The sequence below is a fragment of the Cryptomeria japonica genome, chromosome 5 (genome assembly GCF_030272615.1).
Source record: "Cryptomeria japonica chromosome 5, Sugi_1.0, whole genome shotgun sequence".
NCBI lineage: Eukaryota > Viridiplantae > Streptophyta > Pinopsida > Cupressales > Cupressaceae > Cryptomeria > Cryptomeria japonica.
Window position 1 is genome coordinate 193,910,180 of NC_081409.1, and position 8,769 is coordinate 193,918,948.

Below are 8,769 nucleotides of genomic sequence, written 5' to 3' on the forward strand. Positions count from 1 at the left end.
TAAATGAATACATAGTTTAAGAGTTGTTTCATCAGTGATAGTGATGATGTACTCCAACTACAAATGATTAAGCAAAACCTAGTGCCAAATCGACTAAAGCTAGGATGGTTACCAGTGGTAGTGTTGATCAACCTTATGCAGATGATCAAGTGGTGGTGATCAATTGTAGCGGCTACATACATTGATCAGTGAGGTGGACAACACCCACTAAAGACATAGTGAGGACCTAATCCCACTATTTTGATTTGTACCTACTTGGTGAGGCTCAACCAACCAAAGGATAAGAATTGAAGAGAAGTGGATTTTCAAATGCTTCATATTTTTCTCTCAAAAAAGTAACCCACATCATTCTAGAGTAATCATTAATGATTGGCATGAAATATCTATCACCATAAAAACTTTTAACTCTAGAAGGGCCACACAAATCAGTATGAATAAGATCAAGAACATCATTTGATTTATCTTGTATACTCCTAAAAGAGGTTTTGACCTGTCTACCCATTTGACATTCCCTACATACCAGATTATAGGGCTTCATAATCTTAGGTATATCCCTAACAGCCTTAGTTGAACTGATCTTCACAATGCAATCAAAATTCACATGACACATCCTTTTATGCCACCATAGACAACTCTCATCAATCTGTGTAATCAAACATCTCTTCTCACTGGAGATTAAATAAAATATATTACCTTTTGTTTGTGTATTGGTTGCAATCTCCAAGCCAGATCTGTTAATTATTTTGCATTTTCCATCCTTGAACTGTAATAGAAATCCCTTATCTACCAATTTTCCTACACTCAAAAGATTATGCCTTAAACCTTCAACATAATAAAAATTATCAATATTGTTCTTACCATCCAATAATATAGTTCCTTTTCCTTTGATCATACATGCCTTGTCATCTCCAAATCTAACTAGATCACCATCAAATTCTTGCAAAGATATAAACTTCCCTTTATCTCCAGTCATATGATGTAAACAACCATTGTCAATTACCCATTCGTCCTTGTCTTCAATTTTAGCAGCAAGTTCCTTCTCCTTAGGATACATTCTCTTCTAGTGTCGGATCATCTTCCTTAATAGCTAGGAACACCCATTCCTTTCCATTGTTGGATCCACTAGCAAAGTCTTCTATCAGTTCATCATCTAAATCAATAATACCTTCCTCATCTTCTATGTAGAATGATTTGTCTATGTTTTTCTTGTATTTATACTTGTTCTGATATCCAGGGTTAAGCTTAAATGATATTTTAACTCTTTCTTCAAATCTTGAATTCCTTTCAAGACATCTAGATGCAAAAGGAATAATCTTATTACATGCAAAACATTTAAAATGTGTATTTCCTTCATACTTACTTCCTATCGGTCCTTTAGGTACTCTTCCAGCAAATAGTGCTTCAAGTTTCTCAAACTTGTCATCTTCTCTCTTCATATCTTCTAAGTCCTTTGCATATAAAATATTGTAGTCTTGCTTACTAGTTGTAGATGTAGATGCGTGAAAAGAAGGTCCAGTCTTTATAGTTCCACAAGGTCCAAATTTCTCAAGCTCAAAAGCAGATAGTTTCCCAACCAAATTATCTTTGTTCACAGATGTGTTAGCCATTGTTCTCAACTCATTAATAGCATTAGCCTTCATTTTGTAAGCCGGTGGTAGGGCTCTCAGGACTTTAGAAACAATTTCATCTTTGCTAGAGTACCACTACAACATTGAATTTTGATAACAATCTCATTTACCCTTTCCATGAATGCAGTAATCCTTTCATATTCTTCCATCTTCAGGTTTTCATATCTCTCCCAGTAACCATCAAGTTTGGCAATCTTCACTATAGGGTCACCTTCATTAAGAGTCTCCAACTTATCCCATATAGCCTTTCTATATGATTTGTCAGTTAATCCCATTATTTGTTGATCAAAAAGTGCACACAAGAGGGCTTCTCTTGCTCTACAATCATTCTCAAGCTCCTTGTCTAGGTTTGTTAGAGGAGGATTTCTAGATCCCGGATAATAGGGTGTGACACCATTCTGTGTGATATCCCAAATCTCCTTGCCAAGACATCTCAGATGAGTCTCCATCTGAATCTTCCATAATGTGTAATTTGTTCCATCAAGCCTCAGAATATCACTTCGAAATATAGCTCCAGAAGAAATGGATGAACTTAAATTGTTAATTGCCATAGGATCTTCCTCAAGCGGTTAAGACTTTTATAGAGAGGACCAAAGATTTGATACCAATTGTAAGATGGTTCAGATAATTGGAAGACAACTAAGAGGGGGGGAGTGAATCCGTTGTCACAGATTATAGGAACCATTAGCAATTTAAACTTTAATACTGAAACCCAAAACATTACTTTCAACATAGTAGATAAACGAATTAAGCATAAACAATAATCATAGAATAGAATCCATGCACACAACACCAATATTTGTACGTGGAAAACCCGATAAAGGGAAAAACCATGGTGGGAAACCTACCCATAGATAATACTTCTGCAGTAAGTATGTGAGTTACAATTGAGGGGCCTGCACTTGTAGGAAGGCCAACAACCTAGACCACACTACTCATCACAAAAGGATTCTCACTAACTACATATAAATCTCACTGACTACATATAAATCTAGACTACAATCCAGAGAAGTGTTGAACTGCAAAAGATAGCATCTCCTATGCCTGAGTACAGTTCCAATTAAGCTCAATACAAGAGGACTAAATCCTCTTACATACTCAGTTTGATCTCCAATGATTGATCAACTCCTCTAGCTTAATGATATTATATTATTCACACATTCCTTGACCATGACCTCTTACATATAACCATGATGATCTACAATGAGATCTTACATATATATATATACAAACCCTCAACCATAAACAACCAGGTTGGCCAATAGATAATAAACCAATTACATAATTACAAACCATGTCGACCTAAGACCAAACAAATAATATCAACACATAAGACATCCCAGAAATATATCAATAGGTCCTATCCACACGATACATTATAGTAGGTCCATAACCTGAATCAATCGGGACCAAGTATAGGTCCACATGTTTCAGCAATGATCTCCAACCGCCAAGTCTCAAACATGATCATCAATAACATCCTGAAACTCCATCAGAAGCTACACAAACACCACTTATTCAATTAATCAAAGATCTCCATCAAAAGCTCTTCTTGTGAAACCCTTATCAGAATGAGAAAACAATCTTCTAAACAAGCAAGATAGTATCCAATCTCCAGACCAAAACCAACTAATCAAATATGAGTATAAGTATCATGAATAAGCCAATTCCATCACCAGATTATATCAAAGCCTACCGGATCATGTCTGATCCAAGTTAACCAGAAACCACTTAAGCTACTAGGATCATAAGGGTGTCGGTAAAGCATCCAAATAGCTAGTGTTGGCATCAATGACAAAACACCAATGCAACACATAATCAATTCCACCAAATGGCTAACAAATTTCCTATTACCGGTTGACAGTTCTTGTTACTAGCTGCCTAGACCTAGTTTGGTGATCTACTGAAACGCCCTTCCAAAGCTTGCAAAGCCTTGGGCATTGATTCTGATGTTCCTTGGCGTGTGGCTGACCTTTTCTCGCATTCTTCATTTTCTCCTTTGGATTTTCTAGAGGAATCTCTTGGCTGATGCCGACCTTGTTATTTTACATGTTAGGTCTTGTTCTTTGGGTTTTGATCCCTTTTGGGTCAACTGCATCCTTTGGATCGATATATATAATTATAATTGAAAATTAGAATCAATCAGTGAGAGAATCAAGTATCTAGACTGTGTGTAGAAGATAGATCTCAAGATTCAAGGTCCCAGTTGTGACCTATTATGTATGTTCTACCAGGTTTGTGAGTCGGTATGTTGTAATGTGGTTGTTACCGGTTGGTTGTAATAAATTTTCATGCAATAAAACAATTTGTTCTGCGTATCCTCCATCATATGTTTGTGTTTCTGTTGTGTTTACTCTTGCTAACTAGTCCAGATTGATCTCTTTGAGGTCCTTCCTCACTGGTGACTGCTTCACCATGGCTACTCCCAAGGGGTGGAAAGAAACACATCTCCATCTCAGACATGGAAAAGGCCTTTCACCTAAAATTTCTCTATCTCAAAGCAAAATGCATTAACAAGGGCTTCCACCTCAAATTTTTTTGTCTCGAAGAAAAATGCATTAACAAGGGGTTTCACTTCAAATTTCTCTATCTCAGAGAAAAATGCATTAACAACAAATAACACAAATCACTTATGCTAAGCCTCCCTCTCATCAAGGGCTTCAAGTACTAGTATTAACCTCTTGACCTTCTCATCCAAAGTTGCCTATGTTGGTTTGTCAGACTCCCTTTAAATGTTAATTCCTCCTCTTCGAAGAAACTAATCAAATTTAGAATAAGAAACCTTCTAAATCAACTTTAGAGATTGGCTCCTTCTGAGATGTCTCCATGGAAATTTCTATAGTAGAAGAAAGTTATGTAGGTCTTAATTTGCAATCTTGAGCAAAGTGACCATACTTGTCATACCTGAAACACTGAATGTGAAAGAAATCCTTCTTCTTCTTCCTTGGATCTAGGGTAGAATTTGATTCTCTATCTCCATTCCTTTTTATTCTTTTGCCTCTTTCTCTAAAAGTATGTATAGCAAGAACTTGATTTTCTACATCATGATGGTTTCACTAAATTCCTCTTACTGCCAACCTAGACTCATCTTGAATACAATCTGTAGACACCTAAAAATGGTCAACGCTTGCGAGGTCATACTTTAACATTTGCGCACTGCCTCATTTTAGGTTTTTGTGTCGCATTAACATTTCTCCTATGATTCGCACTTGGTCTTTATCATTTGCGAACATCGAGTCATTCTTCTACATTCTTCAATCATCTCATCCTCAAATTTGGTCTTGTCGACAAAATTATCCAATCATGATTTTGATCGAACTTATCTTGTTGCATCAATGTGCGTGCTAATTTGTCATCATTTTGGACATCATCAATCCTAATTAGGGTTTTGTCCTCTTGTCAATCTTGCGATCGATTTGTCATCAATCGTTGCTCTCTTATCAATTTTATCATCAATCTTATCATTTTGGACATCGTCAATCCTAATTAGGGTTTTGTCCTCTTTTCAATCTTATCGTCTGGCAATCGGTTTACCAATCTTGTCGTTTTACGATCGATTTGTCATCGATCGTTGTCATGTTCGATCTTGTCATTTGCGATCAATTTGTCATTGATCGTGGTCATTTTCAATCTTGTCATCTTGCAATCCATTTTGTCATTGATCCTCGTCCTCTTGTCAATCTTGTCATTTTGCGATCGATTTGTCATCGATCATTGTCTGTCTCAATTGTGTCAATTTGGATCAATTTGTCATTGTTCCTCATCAATTGGCGTATCTTCTCAATCAAATCATTTATCACATTGGTCATTTATCAATCCAAAATCAAATCAAATCGGGTCAATCATCTTTCAAGACCTAATTCGCCTTCTAGGGTTTCATGATTTAGTCATTTAACCTTGCTTATCATTTTCTTCCTTTAGGATTAATAAATTACTTATTTATCCTAAGTCTTCTCATTACAATTAAATCTTTATTTAATTGGCTAATTATTCTTCCTCTTGTAAATTAATTAATAAATGACAAATTGTCAATTAATTTACCTAATTTCTTCTAATTCACTAAATTCTAATTTCCATCAATTTCTAATTCCTAATTTTCATCAATTTCAATTTTCTAATTTTCTAAATTTCTAAATTCTTTTCCCTCCTATTTCATCTCCTAATTCTATGGGAATGACATTTCAATTTGTCATGAAATTGTCATAATTGATAATCAATCAATTTTGACATAGAATGTGTCATAATTTGTCATCAATTATCAATCAATCAAATTGTGCATGGAAAGTGCATAATTTGTCATAATTTGTCATATTGATTTGCAATTTCCATTTGAATTGCATCATGCTAATCTTGTCATTTATCCAATTCTTCTATAAATTGGATGATTTTCAATCAAAGCTGGCCCCGAATCCCTAATTATGCTATTGAATTTATGCTTCTAGTACTCTTGATCAATCATCAATATCCATCTTGCTTTCAATTGTATGTGCACTTGTAGGTGAGATCCACAAATCCATTGAAGAGGAAAGAACAACAATGGAGCCGCATGGAAGGAGCATTCAATTCTGCATTTGGTTTGCATAATCTTTCATTTTGAATGCTTTGTTTTCATATCTCTATTGAGTGTGCTTAGGATTAGGTTCATTTGCAATGAGTGCTCTCATGATTGAGTTATCATGTCTTATGTTTTGATTGATCTACTTATCTTGTGATGATTCCTAATTTCTACATACATTAACTGGTGAACCCAACGTGAATACTAACCTTCTAACCCTTTTACTGTGTTTTGGAGTGCTTCTAAGTTGATTTGCAGGTCAAAAACCCAAAAACAGGGCCGTGCAGTGCATTCTGGACACTTCTACGCTTGTGTGAAGCATTCTGTGCCTGTGTATGCAACATTCTGCGCTTGTGTCAGACATCTTGCGCCTGTGTCATGAGTTCTACGCTTGTGTAAAGTCCAAAATAGAGGTGAAAAATGCAGTGTTTACTTGAAATTTTTGGTGTTTTTGCATTCTGTTTTCTGTGCTTTGGATTTTGGTACTAATTATTTGTGCAGAATCTTGGCATACGCATGGCAAAGACTATAAATCAAACTACTAACATGTGTTATGCAGAATCGATGGTCAAAGACAACAAATCAAACCTCTAACTTGGGTTTTGCAGGTTGCCTTGGAGAAACAACCAAACTGTGTGTTTGAGATTTTTAATTAGGTACTTAGTGATTTATAAATAGGTGGGAATAAACATTTGTTTGCTTTGATTGTTAAGTGTGACATTGGAGTAGGAGAGTATGCTCTCATCCTTCTTAGGGTGATCAGAAATCCAGATCTTCAATACCATGCTTGTGTTGTTGATTGAGTGTCTCCATTAGAGGGCCTGCCTTCCCGACCACTTTGCTTTTGCAAGCGAGTGATAATCGTGAGAAGGGAATGACCCAAAGTGAGTACGGCTAGAATTCCTTGGCATTCTAACTCACTATAAAAAAATACCCAATGAGCGAAAGCTTTGAAGGAAGTGTTACGTGGGAATTGTAGTTACTTGGGAAGTGATGCCCCTTGAAACTCTTTCTCATATCAACATCTAAGTAGGGCCTTTTGGTCTAAATCGTGCTTGCGCGACTACATTTGTTTGGTATCTTGATGGGCTTAATGTCTCAATCACGCTTGCGTGACATCAAGGAGTAATGCTTAACAGAAATCCTTACTAAACACCTTGTTTTTAGAGGCCAAAAACCCTTCTAGTTGCTTGAGAAGGACAAATTCGGATACTTGGAAGAGATACTAAGTTCGCCATGGGGAGATTCCATGGGGACTGATGCTTGGCTGCCCTGAGAAGTGAGTGCCATGGAGGGGAGCCCGTGGGGTCAAGCATCTATGTATTCTCCTTGAATCCCATAATGAGTCTACCTCTCAAGTACCTAATGTCTTTGCCTACCATAAGAAATGTGGAAATGAGCATGAGTGTCTTGAGTCTAAGTTGCAATATCTTGTATTCTTTGATTGTCAAAAGTTGAATTGCATCCCATTTCAAAAAGCAAAACAAATTGATTCAAAACAAGGTTAAACATAAGAGACATTCATCCAACAAAAATTCAACAAGATTCAAAGATCATCTTCTTCAAACATGGTTATCCAACATTGTTCAAAAACTTGTCTCAACATTTATGTCACTTACATTTAGGTTCATCCTAGGTTGCATTTTGCAAAGTCATTGTCAAATATCAAGGTTAGGTTTCACCTAAGTCATGCTCCTTTTGCATATCAATAAGAGTCATCCACTTGCATGCGTCCTCTTGCATTAAAGTCATATCATTGTCATATATTTATATTTGTATACCCTAAGTCTCTTCACTAAGCTTAGGTCATTATCATATCATATTAGGGTCATTTGCATAGTAGTTGTCCCTCAGCATATAGTGTTAAAACTAGATCTTGTCATACTTGAGTAATCCAAATCTTTGATAAACCCTAAGTCATTGTTAAGAAGTTTAGACCTTATCAAATCTTTTGTCCTTTTGTCATCAATATCATTTCGTCAAACCTAGCTTAGTATCCAAGCATATAGGGGAGACATTGTCATTTTGTCCTTTTGTCACTTGGTCCTTTTGTCCTTTGAGGTCTAGACATCATTTCAATTTCCTAAGGGTCTCTTTTTAGATTTGCATTTCAAAAGTTTGTCAAAATCTTCAAAAACAACCAAAAACATAGATTGCATCTTCATTTATCTAGTTGGCATTTAGTTGCATATCATATACTGTCTTTGAAAAATTTTAAAAAAAAAAAAAACATTTGCATAAGTGACATGCCTGTTGAGACAAGATCAAGATCTAAGAAGATGAGTGAACCAATGTATCAACCCATGGACAACATAGCAAATTCGCAGTTTCAAACAAGTCAAACAGTGCAAGTTGAAGGTTCATCAAACACATCTCTACCACCATATGGAACGGTTCAACTTGGACCACCACCATTATATGAACCATTGTTGGTACCTATGAAACCAGGACAGGGGAGTGTCCCACCTACTCCAAGAGGAAGTCCACCTTTCGATTGGAATCAACCAAACTTGCAACATGACATTCAAACTCAAACGTTATATGAAGAACAAACTTTTTCGCAAGGATTTGGTTTAGATCAAGGCA